Source organism: Pelodiscus sinensis, chromosome 3 (assembly GCF_052426305.1).
Source record: "Pelodiscus sinensis isolate ZL-2025 chromosome 3, ASM5242630v1, whole genome shotgun sequence".
In the NCBI taxonomy this organism is placed as follows: domain Eukaryota; kingdom Metazoa; phylum Chordata; order Testudines; family Trionychidae; genus Pelodiscus; species Pelodiscus sinensis.
Window position 1 is genome coordinate 44448830 of NC_143054.1, and position 18606 is coordinate 44467435.

General features: G+C 40.6%; 1 protein-coding gene across 17 annotated transcripts in view; it reads left to right on the plus strand.

Moving 5' to 3' along the window:
• MLIP (muscular LMNA interacting protein) overlaps window positions 1-18606 on the plus strand; it is a 158591-nt gene that overhangs the window by 22910 nt on the left and 117075 nt on the right. Inside the window, exon 2 of one of the 17 annotated variants that reach the window (XM_075923625.2) lies at window positions 15491-15788. The exons of 15 other annotated variants lie outside the window; for them this stretch is intronic. The gene's annotated coding sequence lies outside the window, so the exon portion shown is untranslated. Of the gene's footprint in view, window positions 1-9515; window positions 10736-15490; window positions 15789-18606 lie in introns of those variants that run through there. One more of the 17 variants, XM_075923627.2, reaches the window with a different exon arrangement.

Here is an 18606-nt window from a genome sequence, read left to right on the forward strand (position 1 = left end):
TGGCCTACACTCTTTGGTTTTATATGTATGAGTTTACATTTGGCATATTGTTTGCTCATCCTTAGATTTCCAACATATAGTTAATATTATTGATACAATATATTCAGACTTCTGTAAAGCATTTGACTTGATACTGCACAACATTTTGATTAAAAAGTAGAGGATACAAAATCAACACGGGGCATAGTAAATGGATTAAAATTTGGCCATCTCCTAGCTCTCAAGGAAATCTGGGCCCCTTTCTCTGACATGGGCTGTGCAACTCCTTCACTCACACCCGCTGCTTTGATCAGACTGTGGTATGATGTTTGGCTTCTCTCCTGTTCCTGCCACTTCCAACCCTTCCCTCTTCTCCCATCACCCAGATCTCCTCTCCTTTTCCCCTCCTTGTTGCTGGTATTTACGATTTCCCTCTGCAATTTCAACACTTGGTTCTCTTGCTTCTCTTCTTCTCACTATCTCACACACTCATGTTGCTGATCCATCTGATGCCTTAGTTTCATGTTTCATTGCCCTCACATCTTTGCTAATTTTCATCTGTCGAGATGAGCTCTACTGCTGAATCCCCACCATGTAGGATGCAACACTCTTTGAGGAAGAAAATTGCCATCTATAATACTTAAAAATTCTGGCGCATGAGACCATTTTCATCTGTCACTTACCTATAACTCCACAGCTTTTTTCCTGAACAATAGGTGCATAAGGAGCCGGTTGTTCTCGGCCCTACTGTAATCTGGTGGTCTATAGCAGATATAAACTAGTGCCCTGTCCTGTACATTTAGAACATTGATCCACAAGCATACAAGCTTATTTTCTGTGTTGTCTGACTCTGAAACAGGCCGTGACAATTATGAAATAGAATGCTACTCTCCCCTGCTTTGGTCCACTCCATCCTTCCTAAATAGGTTATAACCATTGATTTTAACATTCCTATCATGTACATCTTCCTACCAACTTTCAACACCAATTACAGTAAAACTCCATTGGTCCGGCATCTGATGGTCCGGCACTCCTTATGGTCCGGCACCATCAGGAACCTGGAAGTGCTCCGCAGCCGGACCATTGGAGCTGCTCTGCCTCCAGCTTCCCCTATTCAGCCGCTGCTAAAACTGACCAGCGGCTGAATCGGGGAAGCCGGAGGCAGAGCAGCTGGGGTGCTGCAGGGTAGGTCCCCTAGCTCTGCCCCTGGGAGCTGCGGGACCAACCCGGCAGCACCCCAGGCGTCCCCGATTCAGCCGCTGCTGAAATTGACCAGCGGCTGATTCCGGGAAGCCCGGGGCAGAGCTGCTCTGCCTCAGGCTTCCTGGAGTCAGCTCTTGGTCAATTTCAGCAGTGGCTGACTTGGGGACGCTTGGGGCAGAGCAGCTGGGGTGCTGCTGGGTTGGTCCCTCACCGCTGCTCCTCAGCGCTACTGGATCAACCCAGCAGCACCCCAGCTGCGCTGCCCCAGGTGTCCCCAAGTCAGCCGCTGCTAAAATTGACCAGCGGCTGACTCAGGGAAGCCCGAGGCAGAGCAGCTCTGCCTCAGGCTTCCTGGAGTCAGCTCTTGGTCAATTTCGGCAGCGGCTGACTTGGGGACGCCTGGGGCAGAGAAGCTGGGGTGCTGCTGGGTTGATCCAGTAGCGCCGAGGAGCGGCGCTGCGGGACCAACCCAGCAGCACCCCAGCTGCTCTGCCCCAGGCGTCCCCAAGAACAGCTGGGGTGCTGCCTGGTTGGTCTTGCCGCGCCAAGGGTCGGCGTTACTCCGACCAACCCGGCAGCACTCCAGCTGCTCTGCCCCAGGCGTCTCCGATTGAGCTGCTGCTGGTCAGTTTCAGCAGCGGCTGAATCAGGGACGCTTGGGGCAGAGCCGGACTATCGGAAGGGGGGCTATGAGAGGTCTGGGGTGGCATCCCCCCCCACCCAGACCCCTCATAGCTCCCCCTTCCAGTAGTCCGGCATATTTGATAATCCGGCACCCCCTGGGTCCCAAAGGTGCCGGATTATCGGAAGTTTACTGTACATCCAATTTGTGCTCATATTACAGTTCCTCTTGTTTATTACCTAAGCTCCTAGCATTGGTGCACATGCAACTGAAGAATTTATTTTCTTCACATCCTTCAGTGTGGTCATTAATTTAGTTTTCAGCATTTTTATTTTTTTGTTAAATGAATGTTCATTTCACTTTCCCCTTTTGTTATTTCCTTTGATGTCCTCGTGACTCCTCTAGCCAGCCTGTCCATCACAAATTGGTTTCTCTTTTGCTGAGGTGAAGGCCATCCAAACTATACTGACTCTTCTTCCCATAGAAGCAGGGCCAATGTTCCACAAAACTTCAAACCCTCCACCATTTACCTACCTAGTGATTCACTCCCAGAATCTTCTGCCCATCATCTCCTGTCATGAGACCTGAAAGATCTCTGAGAATATCACTGGACATTCTTTTCCTTCAGAACCCTTCAGAGTTCCCTGAAGTAATTTTTATGTGAACTATCCTGTGACATTGATAGTGCCAAGATGTATCCCATGACAGTTTCATTAGTGTTGATATTGCTTCTGAATCTTTACCCACAGACTTTTGAATCTTTACCCACAGACTTTTAAGTTTGGGGATAATAAAACATTGTTATACCTTTTGGGAAATGAAAGTACAAGAAAAATGCATTAAATATGCCTAGGGTGAGGGTGACTCTGCTTGAAACCACAGCCTGGCAGTGCTGGGTACTGGGATCTGGACAAAGTTAAAGAGGGGACTTCTAATTTCTGATGAGAATTTTTTTTGGCATTGCAGATAGCAAAAGCCTTGTTCTGGGTCCTTATACAAGAGGTCAGAGGTGAAAGTAAGTGGGTGCACGTTGGTGTGCAGATCCAGCAAGAACTGGCTGAGCCGTGGCAAAAGGCAGCAGGGAACTATTGGAAGATCTGGCAGGAACCCAGATTGCAATAGGACAGTACCTGTATGAAGTGTTAAGTTAGCCACTGCAAGTAGTGTCTGTCTTGCTGAAGACTTTACAAATACACCTTTTGTGAGTAAGAGGGGGTTTACAGGCTGTTTTTGCTCAAGTGGTAGAGGGTAGCAACATAGCTGAAGAGCTCATGTCATTTCCCTCTGTCCAGCAATCAATAAAAGCTGTGTTTGTTACAACTGGGAGATGTGCTAGTGTCAGAACAGGCCAGACAGCACTTCCCTTGGGAGCTGGAGCTGGTCCTGCCCAAACTTGGAATTTGCCAGCCCTGGACAATAAACTGAGTGGGATCATGGGGGAGGCAGGAGAGGTGTGAAGTGGCTACTGCAGGAGTTCATGGACTTGTTGAATGCTATACATGTTGATGGACTGATGCCAAGACACACTGAGAGTGGGAAGACCTTCACTTAATAACTATATACAGAAGTTGTTGATTAATTATTACCAATTTTCTCAAGTTTATTCTGTGCTCTTTCCTCTCTCCATCCTCCCCAAAATTTTCTTTGCCTCTACAGCACACTTAGTACTTGAGCGAGGGAAGTACTACCTATCAAAGGCTGCTGCAGAGGATTTATTTTTCTCAGATTTCTTGGTGGGGACTTGTACTGCTGCTGTTTAAGTTTGCAGAAGGAACACCTGAATAATTGAACCCAGTCGTTTTGCTGTTGACAACATCTGACAGAAGGGCTGCACACATTTAAAAGTCAATTATTTCCTTCTTCATGGACTGTGTAGTCATCAGTGTCTCAATCCTGAAAAGAGATCAATTCGTGCAGCCCCCTTCTATCCATATGTAGTCCTGCTGATGGCTTTGCCTGCCTCGGAATGGTCACATATGCTAATTCATTTTGGGTATTCAGGATGTCAAGCACAACTAAATGCTAACTTGACAGCAAAGAGAGAGAAAAAAATTGTGCACCAAAGAGTTCATGTAATTGATCACATTTTCAACTGTTTTTCCTAAACTTTTCTGTTTGGTGGCTGAGGGAGTGATCTGCTTCTTGCTTAGTTCTTGGGAATGACTTTCTATTTTTAAAAGATGGAAAGAGATGTAGAGAAGAAATCCAAATGCTAATGACATGTTTCACACAGCTAATATACAATTCTCTCTCAGTAATAACTTTTTGTAAGGAAACTTATCAAAGTAGTTAACTAAAGTTCTGCGCTACATTAGATCAATTGCTCTGTTTTCCTCAGAAGTAGACTGTGCATACCAAATACTCCATCAAATATTTAATTTGAGCTATACTGAAAAATCTGATATTCATAAATATGGGGAACAGAAAGATGTACTATTTAGAGGCTCATCACTTACTGTTAAATTAAACTATAACTTTATATCCCAAACCCAATAGTGAAATGCAAAACCCAGGCCCTGAAAGGCATGTTGGACCAAATTCTCAGATGGGATCAATGGAATTATGCTAGAAGAGACTCTGGTCTATTATTTGTGGCTTATTTTCCATTTCTGTTATAAAATGGAATGCAGAGCAATTCAACGTTTACAGAAAGAAACATGAAAACAGTCTGGCAGATGGGATGCTTTTGATAAAAGATGTTTTTGTTGCACCCGGGGTACTTGGTGTACAAATAATCACCAAGAGTACCCTTCCAGGAGAGCACCTGAGACATATGAAGAAATGTGTTGCATTGTTTCCTAATGCAGTAACGGGTCTCAAAGCTCCTAGCTAGACTGTATTGTACATGCACAGCATCTCAGTGCCATACAAATATTAATTAATTCTCACAGCACACACATGATTAAACACATTTTCCTACATGAGAAACTTGTGCATTGAGGGGTTTTGATTAGCCTAAGGTTATGCCGTGAGCCATAGGCAGGAATAAAATCCTGGAATCTTAGCCCGTCCTCCCTTGCTCCAGGATCTGAACCATGCACTTTTCATGTGTTACCATAGTAGAAGAGCCTATTTAGTAATCACATATAACACAACTATCTCATTCTCTGCATCAGTTCATCTGTCCTAGAACTTGTCTGCTTTGCTCTACAGTTAATTCACATGTAAGAAAATCAAGTGTCCTTGGTTGTACTCTTTTGTAATAGACTGATTTGAAAAAATAGTGTCCCCACTGTGCAGAGGGAAACATTACATAACTCACTAGTAATTGCAAAACCAAAATATGTGAGGTAGTATTGGGAACAGAAAATGCCACCAAAAGCTAGTAATTTGCACTGGTGAGATTCTACCTGAAGTGGAAAGGAAGCAGGATGTGAAGATTCAGCAAATAGCCGATGTGCAGTTTGAAGAGGAAATATATTCTCATCACCAAGCATCAGGTTAGTCCCACGCGGATTGTTTGGTTTGATCTGTAAACTCTATCAGACTGAGTAACTATAGTTTTAGCCAGCAGATGAGCAGTATTGTGCTGACACATATCCATCTAAACAGTGGAAAGCTGCAATTTGCCACTTTGGGAACTTGTGAGATCAAAGTGGTTTTATTTCATGCTTGTGTGGAGGCATAAGACCTCTCTACTGATGGTCTTATGGCACCAGTGTATCCACAACACTTGTAGTGGGTCTTATCTGGGGCTCAGATACTAGACTCCTAGCTTGTTTTGTGGGTAAAGAGGGAGCCCCATTTGTCCAATGAAAGCATCTGAAGGAAACTTCTTAATGGGAATTTCAGAGTTTTCTCTTCCCCTTCATTCCCTTCCCAAAGAAAGGCACAATTTGTCCCATTTTTAATTTGGTATCTGAAGTCTGGTCAACTCAAGCCCCGGTGTTCTTATTAACAGTGTTCAAAGCATGAAGACTTCCAGGAAGTTTTCATTTAGCAGAGCTTACTAATATGTCATGGTTTGTAGTTGCCCACACTGAGAATGGACTGCCTTTGGCCCATTAAGACCAGGCTTATAGTCCAAAATTCCCATTGGTTTCATTGTGTAACAATGCTCCCAGTTGAAGCTTATCTGCAGGGGCTGAACCCCAAGTCCAAAAGCACGAGCCCCTACTTCTCAAACTAATGCTGCATCAGCTTGCATACACCAACAGACTCACAGACTGCTCTCTATGTGGGCTAAGCACAAAGTTTTATTGTAAGTATGAATTCTAATTAGTTTTACCTGGGTGAGGATATAGGCCATGGCTGTACAACACAAACCAAATCATACATGTTGAACCTCTTTAGTCCAACACCCTCTGGACCTGACTGGTGCCAAAACAGAGAATTTGCAGAACAACAGAAGATCAATAATGTCTAGCAGCTTTACCAACACTTACTCTGCCTAGTGGGCTCTTAGTCTGTAACTTAAAAAAACCGTTGTTTTTCTAACATGGCTATCCCTCTGGCTCTTAGAAGATATTTAGGGGGAAATCAGAGCTAGATAACAGCACAGGACACTGAAAGTCAGGACTGGTAGCTGTAACCAAACTTAATGGGACCACAGGAACTTTAGTCACGCCCATGATAAGTGGACATCCAGCTAACTAAAATTATGCCGGACCATAGATGTTGCTGGACCAGAGAGTGCAAGATTAGAGAGGTTCAGCCTAAAAAAAAGGAAAGGAACTGAAGCACACATAGCTCTTGCCCCTTTAACGTTTACTACATACTCATACAATCATCCCATAGGTTGTCTGAGAGAGTAACTGCTGACCAGTGTGAGTAAGAGGATCTGGCTCTGTGTGTAAGAGTGATATAATTGGAGCCCATGTTCAATTTCTCACATTAAAAGCCACACTTAGATTTCAGAAGTAGAACTGAAATACAGGTTGGACTTCCCTGGTCTGCTACTCTCAGGATCTGACTGGTCCTGGATGAGGGATTTTTCTGGACCAAGGGAGGTCATATCTAGCCCCCCTGCTACCAGCCCTCCCCAGCCATAAACCCTGGCCTCCTGGCTGGCTCCCTCCATGCCACACTGCTGCACAGAGCTAGCCTTCTGGTTGTGACATGCCAGGCAGCCAGCCCTCCACTGGGACTCCCTGGTCCTGGACCTCCGTGGTCCGGCTGGACCTCCGTGGTCCGGCTGGACCACGGAGTCTCAGTTAACCAAGGTTCAACCTGTATTCAAAAGGTAAATAAAGGGCAGGACAAAAAACATGCTTAGATGATTACAGGGAACAATGAGCTCTGCCCTCTTTCTTGAGGCTCATAGGATTGTAATCTGGTTATTTCAGGAGGAAAATCTCCTGTTGATATTTGAATGAATATCCAATGCTGTTTATGAGCCAATTTTTGCTACACTATTTCACAGTGTTTGTGCAATAATTAGATAGAAAAGGACCTATTAGCAATGTGTTTTCTAAACAATTGGCCTGAGTTTAGAGCTATTGAAGGCCTTCAGTTCTCACTAATTTTGGTAGCAGATGAGGATGCTCAATCCCTCTCCTCTCTCAGCATATGTTCATAGAATGATTGGCTGAAGGGAACACATTACTTTCCATTTTCTGTTTTTAAAAAAAGTCCCTAAAAGGATCCCACAAATTCTAGGATAAAGCAATATTAAAATATCATGCACGGCATATTAAAATATCATGCACGGCATCATGGTATGTACATTTTAGAATATTATTCTAAATAAATCTAGTTTCTTCCTTTTTATTTTCAAGGTTTATATTACATTGGTTAGAAGTGGCAAAATGGCAAGGGACAAAAATTAAACAGCTATAATATCCATAAGCTGGGTCACTGAACAAGGTAGAGCCCACTTTAGTATTGGTGTTAAAGCTAGCCATACACAATATACAGTGGCTTTTACTCTGCCTTTGCACAGTGTGCAAAGTGGGTATAAAATATTACCAAGTTGGTGTTCTCTCTCACAAGCGTGTTAGAGGTTTAAATTCACCCTGCACAAGATGATACATGGTGCATAGCAGTAGGAAAACTAGGTCTCAGCTTAGAATTAAATCCAGGAAGTTGGCATTTCTTCTGTCATGTTCTAGTCAACAAGATTGCACGTGTGCAATTGTACAGGAATGGCCATATAACTTTAATTCAGTGTTTTCATATGGAAATTCATTCAGAAGCTCTGTATTAAACTCCAAACACCCCAAGGAAGGAATTATCAGCTGTGTTTGTTGAGCTGTGTTACCTTTATCTACCTTTGTATTGAAAATCTCATCACTTATGCGGCAGAAGACTAACTTTGCTGTACAAGTGACTGCAGAATCATATAAGTTATAAATATTACTCATACTCTGATAGTGAAATGTGATGGCAAAAATCTCAGATACCAGCAGTGTTTAGAAAGGGAATGTGGGCTAAATCAAAATGTTTAAAGCAAGATATATAAACCATGGATGTAGAACCATGGGAATTATAGATGGAAAGTATCTAGTAAGTTCTTACCTACTTTCTACTGCCACTAAAGGATTGCTCTGCTCAGTGGATTAAGCAGCACTCTGTCTAGTTTTGAATCACTCTAGCATAAAGCTTTCTTCATATTTCTTGGCATCCAACAGGTGATGCTGTTTGGAAATGTTTCTTGATATCTACTCTCCTCCCCCATTCAGTCAGTGATACTGTAAAGTTTTAGTTCTTTTAAGCTTACCCCAAAAGTTATTCCTACTAAAGTTAACAGTGTTCATTGTTCTTTGAATTCCTTTAATTGGTACAATTTCAAGTTTATTTTAAGATTGGTACTATTGTCATAACTTGAGACCTCAGGAAAAAAAAGACAGCAGCATTATGGCATAAATAGTAGATGAGCTCAACATTGCACTACAATATTCCTGTAACAGCTTATTTAGTAGTCGTAAAATATGTCTGTTCTAAAGAAGCAATGCCCTTCAACCGAGTATATTACCCTCACCTAGGGAAGAGTAAACAGCTAACCCATGACACTGGCTTTTAGTCGATGTTGTCACTTGTTTTCCACTTACTCAATGATTTGTGATAATGAAAGTGATGTGGGTTTACCTGTCCCAAAGGGTTTAATTATTGGGTTCATGTCTCAGCTAGAAATTCCATAGTAGGGTTAATGACTTATCTTGTTAGCTGCATTAAATAACTGACATAGTTTAGAAGACAAAAATACTTTCAAGTCAGGGTGAATACATCAGAGAATCAGATACTATTTGCTTTTCCTTTCTTTGGCATAATCTATCCTGATAATTGAATGACAAAAATTTTGTGATTCAGAGGTGTTAATTTACCCCGTCACACACGCACAAAAGACAAAGATTTTGTACAAGTACCAACGTGAACAGCATGTTGTCAGCAGGAGCACTGTCCTACTGACAACATGAATGCTGCTCATGGGGGGTGGAAGTATGTTGTTGGCAAACTAGCCAACAAAGAGCAGCCACTCTGCCTGACTTTTAGCGATATGGCTATGTGGACACATCTGAGTTGTTAAAAGCTGAAAAAGCCTTTGTTAGTTGTAAATATACAGGGGTGCTGGAACAATTTATGTAATGTGGGGTGCTGAGAGCTATTGAATCCAACTCTGAATCTGTATGTGTCAGAAATCACTTCAAGCCAACATCCGTAGTTCCAGCTCCTATGCAGACGTAGTTCTGATGCAGTTAGATTTACTTTTTAGTCCAGCGCCCTGGCTGGGTTGATTTAGTTGGGATTGGTCCTGCCTTGGGCAGGGGGCTGGACTTGATGACCTCCTGAGGTCTCTTCCAGATCTATGATTCTATGAATATTGTAAGCAAGACATGAGAAGTAATTCACTCTCTACTCCTTGCTGATCAGGTCTGAGCTGGGTAGTGTGTCCAGTTCTGGGCACCAGAGTTCAGAAAAGATGTGGACAAATTGGAGAGAGTTCAGAGAAGAGCAACAAAAATGTTTAAAGGTCTAGAAAACATGAGCTCTGGGGCAAGAATGAAAAAAAAAAGGTTGTTAAGTCTGGAAAAGTGAAGATGGATGAAAGACAGGATATCAGTTTTCAAGTACCTAATGGGTTGTTATAAGAAAGAGGGAGAAATTTTGTTCTTCGTAACTTCTGAGACTAGAACAAGAAGCAATAGGCTTAAATTGTAGCGAGAGCTGTTTAGGTTAGGCAATAGGAGAAAAAATTCCTGTCAGAGTGGTTCTTCACTAGAATAAATTGCCTAGGGAGGTTGTGGAATCTCGTCACTGGTTTTTTTAATAGTAAGTTAAACAAACAAGTTGGGGATGGTCTTGATTTATTCCTGCCTTGAGTTTGGGGGTCTGGACTCAATGTCCTCTTGAGGGTCCTTCCACTCCTGTGATTCAATGGTCAAGAGGTTTCACCGTCCCTCCTTTTCCTGCCCCCCCAAGGACAAGCCCATGGCTTTTAAGTTGCAAGCCTATGACTTCACTTTTCTTTGGGATGGGATCCCACAACACATCTACACTCTAGGTGGGTCTCTAGGTTACACCTCCCTGTCTGCCAACTGTGTTATCTCCAGGTCCAGAGGGACTTGGACCCTTCCGGAGTTCTCCTTCGTAGGCAGTCATTAATAGCATGTTATGGCACAGAGGCAGTTTCTCTAACAGAGTATGATTTATTGGCCCAAACTATACACAGTTTTTTATTTTAAAAACATCAAAGAGACCTTATGCCTATTGTTTTACCTGTTTGACATTCTCTACCAACCTCTAGGTTGACATGACTTTAGCCTTTCTGTTCCCTTTCTCTCTGGGCATAATTATAGCTAATGCTTGTGGCTCCAAAGTCAGCCACTCATGCAGGTCAGCCCTCACTGCATGGTAACACTGTCCCCCTCAAAGTCCAGCTGAGCTGGCTGATCTCCCAACTCTATCTGCCAGGGATATCTATTGATTTCATATGGTCTTCTGATCTCCATTTGAGGAAGAGAAAAACACCCTAATCTGGACAGTGCCAGCCAGGTAGGTACTTCATCCAACTAATAGTTCAGCGATTTGTGTCTTAACTCCTTTGAAGCAGTTTTGTGAGAGGCTTGCCTCTGTCATTGTTTTATCCTTTCTGGGGTCCCTAATAATTCCCAAGCATAGCCTCTTGATTTGATTACAAGCTTTCAGTCAGGCAGCAATTAAAAAATTGAACTGGGAAACCAAGCCATACTTAATATTCCTAACACATGATTCAGACTTCCCCAGTTTGTCATAAGAATGTAAAGTCAGCCATTTGGGAAGGTTATAGCCTTTATGTGGCTTTTTCTTCAAATCCCATTAAATTAATGAATATAATGTAGTATTTTATCTTTTGTTAAAAAAGAGAACGTATTTTCTAATGTGCTAATGGAATTTTGTGTTGCTATTGTCCAGATACTGTGGTGCTTTCTGTGCATGTCAGTATAAAAAGTACAATTGCTACCCCAAGACACCCATTGACTATTGCAAAGAAAATCTTGAACAATTTTGGCAAAGATTTTGTAACTGGCTGTATTTGCTTTTTTAAAAGAATTAGGCTCTAGATAAGTGTAATTAGAATCTGTTACCAATGGTGCTGTATTTCAAATCTTGGGCCTCCTACTATTATACCTTTTGTCATAAAGTTATATAGACTGGAGCTCTCATGAAGACAAGTCTGTAACCAAAGTCCTCTTGTTGCTACGCTGGTGTGTCTGCAATTTGTAGACCTAAATGTTTCCCTGTGTGTTTGTATGACCAGTGTAAAATGTCCAATAATACAAATGTGTTGCATTACTTGGACTTTCCAATAGCTCCCAGCAATGTGATCTTCTATTTCATAATCCTTAGCAACTCTGTTTCGCAGGAGAGCAGTTCTGCATGCTGGCAGTAGTGATTTTATATTTCAAAGTGAGAAAACAAATTATGTAAGTGGATATAAACTATTCCAGTACATTCAACTCAAATCCACCTTATGGGTTTTTGCTCACTACAGAAGGCGATATCCCCACCTCATTAGATAGGAGTACTATCATGAAAATACTTAGGATAAAATTGTAAATCCACACTGCCATTTTATAACCTCATGGCCTGAACCCCATGAATCTGATTCAGCTGACCCAGACCTGCTGCAGATGTGCCATTAGTCTTGAATCATAGTGTAGACATATGCATGGGCCTCTACTGGGTTAGCCTGCAGCTAAGCAAGAGTTTTTAGGATCTGAAATTTGGATTTCGGTTCTTAAAACAGGAGTGAGGCACACACTTCTATGTGGAGTTAGTCCTTAGTGGCTTTGTAAAATTCTACTCTAGGTGCTTTGTAACTGCACATTTCTAATAGGCATCTGTGATTTTTGTCAAGTGAATGCAGTCAGGTGGCACCATTCATGAGAACATATTTCAGAATGTGTCTTTCCTTGTTTCCTTAATACGTGTTCTTAATGTGAGCTCTCTTACTCTACAACTTATTATTCAACAGAATGCTCTACTTGGAATGTTCTTTGGGTTGTTAAGATATTAAATATTTTTAATAAAAATAAGTACTGTACAAACACCTTTGGGGGAAAAAAGAGATTATAGCTGAGGAAAAGAACAAATATTTATTACTATGTTGACTGGTCTGTTTCCCTTCCTTATCTCTCACTATTCAGATAGATTGTAATATTTACTCTCACATGAAACGCTTGGCCTACTTTTGGATACTCATCAGAGCAATTCTAAATCTTTATACTTTTTTTGAGTGGCATACTGTTAGTCACTATGAGTGCAATTCAGATAAGCATGAGAAGACAAATAAATTCTTGAAGCTCTATTATGGCAGGTTTAAGTGTTTCATAGACCTCATGCTGGCCCTCTGCACAAGGATGAATTTCAACTTGAAAGAATTAAGCAAGGTCAAGATCTGATCAGAGAGCTGAAAACATCAGTGCCTATTTATCAGTTACGGCACAAGAGAGCATTAGCAAAAATAGAATTTTTAAGTCCCCCCCCCCCGTGTAGCTAGTATTCTAACATTGACCTCAAAAGGCTAGAGATATAGTGTTGACGCAGTTACTTGATGCTCAGTCATACTCGCTGTAGCATATTGCTGTATGGCAGAGTTACCTTTGAATGTCTTTGCCTTCATTGAGAAGCTTCAGGGGTTAGCTGAGTTAGTCTGATACAGGAAAAAAAAAACAACAAATGGTCTAGTAGCACTTTATGGACTAACAAAACATGTAGATGGTACAAAGCTCATGATACCATCTACATCTTTTGTTAGTCTATAAAGTGCCACCAGACCATTTGTTGTTTTTTTGCCTTTATTGTTTTACACTGCAACTTTTGTTCTAGACTTGCTGCATGCAGTCTGTGGGTTAGCTGCTATGCTCACCCAGAGCTTCAGTCAAGTCACTAGGCAGGAACAGGTTTGGGGCTTTTCTTGTTATTGAAATGCAGTTTGATATGGTTTACTGGTGAGAGACAGCTTTATAACTTATAAGGCACTATTTTTGAAGACTTTACAAGTAATTTACAAGTAATTACCAATTGAATGCATTTTTGTGCACAAAATGAAACTCTGATCCCCCTGACATCAATGTCAAAACTCCCATTGACACTGGTTGAGCCAGGATTTTACCTATATTTAAGTAAGCACAGTATTCAGGGCTGACCAATAGCATTATTTTTCATGTGTTTATATAATATGAGACTAATTCTGCAAGAGAATGCAAAGTGAGTTCTTGTGGTCTGACTTCTGAAGTAAGAAGAGTAGGAAATCTTGCAAAGAAGCCCCTAGTTTAAGCTTGATGATCTAAGAGGTTTAGATAGCTTAGCTAAGCTTCAGTTAAAATCCAAACCTTTGGAGGCTTATTCAAAATTAGACTATATATCCAAACCTTTGAGGGCTCTCATTCACAGAACTGCAAGTGTTGAAAGAAGGTGAGTCATTTAATATCTGATCTACTGACATGCACTGGAATTTTATTTGCAGGATCAAGGTCTTAATTTGTGCTTACAGGAAGTAATATTTTTCATATATTCAGCTGTAACATACACAGTTCACTAGCTCTCCTTGTGACATTACCTAACTGAAATATTAGTCATCTGATTTAAATGTGGCCCATCGCAAGAAAGGGTTAAACAATTCCAGGCCAAATGACCCAGGTTCAACCTGTAGAGGCATGTGTGAGAGAAAAAGTATATAGATGGTAATTAAGGCCATTCAATGCTTGTTAGGCTAGAACTTCGAAATGCAAACATGTATTGTTAGAAAATAGTAATTAAACTAGAGGTAATACTAGTTGTGTTTTATATCTCATAGATGCTAACCATGTAAAGAGATATTTTGTGTCTGTCACTAACGGTGGATTCAGAGACCAAAAGGAAATGTTAACATTTAGATTAATCTTGAGTGAGATAATGTCATTGTCAGGATGTCTTTTTAAAGTTCATGTTAAACAGCTAAATTGATAAATTACCTTATGTTATTTACCTGATGTTTAATTACCATAAGGTTACATCAAGAGACTGTGTTCTTCCAGGCCATGAGGCTGCTGCAAAAGTATGAAGTCCCTATAGACAGGAGCCTTGTTTGGTCTCATATCTGCTTGTATGCTCCTGGGGAAAGCTAAAAGCCATAAGAAATGAGATCCCAGGATATTCTGGAACCCTTTTAATGAACATTGATTCAAGGGCTCTCATGTGCCTGAGGTTTCATATGGGGGAAACTAAGCCACAAGGATTGAAGTCCCAGTCACTAGTTGGAATCACCGTGAATATGGATTTTGAACTATAACCATGGACTAAAATCTAAAAGAACTTTTTGCAACAATAAAATGATTGTTTCTAGTATGTAACCAGAACAAGAATTGAACTAACACCTGTATGTATATAAACTTTTCTTTTTTTAAATAGATTTAATCTAATTAGTAAGAATTAGCTGGGGATAAGGACTGAAATATTTATTGACCTGGAAGGTAATGTGTCAGATCTTTTGGGACTGACAGAACTTTATTTGACCATGTAGCTGAATGGAAGCACGAGGCTGGATACATTAAGGAAAGTGCCTGGTTTGGACAAAAATGAAACTGTTTTGTGTTGGCTTTGTGACAATAGATATTAGAATATCCACCAGCTTTGGGGAACTGGCCACCCCATTTCTTGCAGTGCATTATAATTGAGTGACCCCAGCAGGCTTTCCTGGAACCCCTATTTATGATGTTTATTCTCTACCAGATGATTAATACACATTTATTTATCTTGACTTTTTAAAATGAATTCATCTAGAAACTGCATGACAAGAAGTTGATTAATCACAATCTAAAATTATTCCAAAGTACCACATAAACGAATCCACAGCTTCTACATGAACCAGCTCCCACTGATTTAGGAGGAGTCTATATGAAAGAAGGGATCTGCATAACACAGAGAGAGTTGCAGCAGGGTCATGGCCTAAAACTCCCCCCCTAATACTCCCTCATCCAGAAGCTCTTCCCTCTCACTCCCGTCCCTGCCACCTGCAAATACTCCTCCCAAAAAGCCTGGAAAAATTGTTGAGGGATCTGATGGGGAAGCATATTCAGGCTCTAGGGAACTAATGGGGAAAGTATATACTAATGGGGAAGTGGGTAACTTGGGAGTTCTCTTCCATTGAAGAAGTTACCAAAACCCATCAAAGCATATCTCTCTCTCTCTCTCTCTCTCTCACAATTGTTAAACCTTGTATGTTTATTGTGATAAATATAGGTAACAAAACTAGCTTATGAAATCCAACCTGTGTGTCTTCCTCAGATTCTTACTGGCATGTGAGGATCAAAGGTTCAAGAAAAAGATAAGGAACCTTCCCTGTAAGCATTCCCCTTCAATCTCCTCACTTATAAACTAATTAATTTGAGCACTTGTGCTGATCTCAACTGCTGTATCATACACTTGACCATCTTGAGGCCAACTTCCTCATTTGTGAAAACCAAACACTAAGAGCTGAAATGTCTTCTGCACACTGCGCCTCTTGAGATCCCGCCCTTGCTTCACCAAGAGGACAAGAAGCAAGGAGCACTTTTCCCCAAGCTTGACGAATCTGCTTCTTGGGGTACGTATACACTGCAATTAGGGTGTGTGACTTCAGCATGTGTAGATGTACGTAAACTCACTTTAATCTAATTAGCTTATATACTGACAGCAATGAGCCATGGCAGGTTGTACAAGCCTGTCTGGAACACTGGGTAGTTACTTGAGCTGCTAGTCCCAAAAAAATACACACTGCCATGGCATAAGCTGCTATGGTACACCAGGTATGTTTTCATGTAGTGTAATTATATTCTGCAAGTGCAATGTAGACACACCCTTAGGCTCAATGAAGCTGTCTGGTGCAAGGATAAAGGAAACAGAGTCCAAGGTTATGTAACAAACTCGCATCCAACTTAAAAATTGTGACAAATCTTACTACCTTCTACTCCTAGTGCAAGGTGCACTTATTTGGCCATTTCTGATAACAATTATAGATACAGCTTGCTGTGTATTTGTGAAAAGCAAAGAGCTCTTGGGAAACCAAATCCCCATCCAATCAAAACTTGTCTACTATGCACACAATTCTCTCCTGGGGGGAGAGAGTATTAGAGAGAGAGAGAATGGACCACACTTCACAGATATTTTAATTTCTTAATTCAGTACTGGAAGGCATGAAGATACATGGTGATGAGGGCACTGTAAGAATGTGGATAGAATATAATAGTTGATATCAGAAGTACCTCTAACAGTACAAGATGGATTTTTGTATAGTATGGGAAATTTGAAAGGCTTTTTTAATTGATGCCAACGTCTATTAAAGAAAAAAAATTGCTAGAGTGGCAATTTTGTTTACATGGTTTCTTATCTTGTGCTACCAGCTAGAGCCCATAATTCCCATATTTCATTAGTTTTAAAATTGTCAAATTAAAGCTCAAATATGCAGGGAGTAGACACTGTGGTAAAATTTGTGTTATTTTGCGACTCACAAATTTGTTTTCGCTGAATATTTATATCTGCAAACTGAAAAATACAGCTGCCATCTGGAAAAGAAATAAAATGATAATGATCGACTTTTGATAATTTCAAAAGGGAATTCTATCACCCTTTTAAAACAGTCTTTTTTATTAGTTTAACATCCTGTTTGAGTAGTATTATTTACCCAGATGTGCTAGCCCAAAGCCTAAAGTAAACAAAGACATTTTAATTTTCTGATAAATAATACTGAATTGGTTTTGTTCCATTCAGATAAACAACAGCCATACTTCAATCATTGTATTATGGTTGAGATTGAGTCCAGATATACAGTGTTGTTTTTGTGATTACAATATTCTACTTGACCCACAAAGTAGCTCTTTTTCAGATAAGAACATTGGGTGATTGGAGACAACTATGTATGAAATGCGAAATTTCACAACTTCCATTTCTGGTGCCTTTGTAAAGGTTCATATTTGTCTCATCATTTAAAATAAAGGGAAGCCTCTTATCATTTGTGTACTGAACAACATCAAGACATAGGCATGTAGAATATAGATAATGTTTTAAATTAAATGTCTGAATTTCAAAACTACTTACAGGTCTTGGCACTTGCTTTTGGAAATATCTGCAGTACAAGAATGCTACCAGTAGCATTCCAAAACCAAACATGATTATCCTTTATCAAACTTCCTTTCATCAAATGTACCAGATTCTCCAGGTCTACTTTATGTGCTGCAAAATATGTGTGGCAAAACTCGTATATAGTTTGCAAATTAGCTAGGATCCATTTGGGGTAATGTATTTGACACAATGGAGGGAAGTACGACTAGATGTGGAGAGACTTGGGAAAAAACAGAATAAAAAAGGCAAGATGGATGTAGATGAGGGACAGAAGAGAGTAGTGAAGGCTGTATAAAAAGATGGGGGAAAGGAGAGAGAGGTTGGTCAGATGATAAACTAGCTGATTTCAGAATATGAGGCCAACCAATCAGGAAAGGCCAGAAAAAACAGGAAAATCTGACTGCTGTGATAAGTAACATAATTCATATTTTCAGTCTTAAGGAGCATTCCCTGGGAGATTGAACCTAATGTGTATTGTCCAATGGAAAAGTGGCCACCTTGACTAGATGGAGTTGTCAAGACTGCATCATTTTGTACAAATTGGAATTCTGCTTCCATAAATTATTCTATTCAAGAGTTAGGATTGCAGAAAGATTTGAGTTCTGATCTTTTCTAATAAAACTGAAGTGATTCACCAGCACTTTTATCTAATAGCACTATTGCAGCTGTTACACTAGCACTGGACTGCACACTTATTGGTATAAATGACATGCTGTGTTCTTCAGAGCAAGTGCCACAGTGTGATTACTTGTGTAGCATTGCAAACAATTTTGCCTGTGGGTAGCTAGTGAATTGCAGGCATGCTAGGGAGTTACAATCATATCTGCGGTGGCAAAATACTCTAGGGTAGATGAGTCCAGTGACTTCTCTAGAGTCACACAGGAAGTCTATGGCAGATTTGGGAACAGAATCCCACTTTTCTGGTGACCACTTTTGTAGCTACAAAACCTTCCGCTACTAATTACATTGCTTTTTCCTCAGTACACAATGTACAGTCAGCTTCTTGAAACTATTTCTGGTCTCTCTCCTACTCACTAAAACATTTGGGGAATGGAGCATGACTATGTTTAGTGGACTGATTGAAGCAGTTTGCAAAACAGAAAGTACATCTTTTTCCAATTAGAAAAAATGAAGTTGTGAACAAACAACTGAACATTTTGAACACAGCCATTTTTATATTAAGGAACATTGAGTAAAATGATGCCATCACACCATGTACAGCATCTTTAAAATGCTTGTAAATAAATACATCTATACCCAAAATAGATCCTTTAAGATGCACCACTTCTGTGGTAGTACTTACT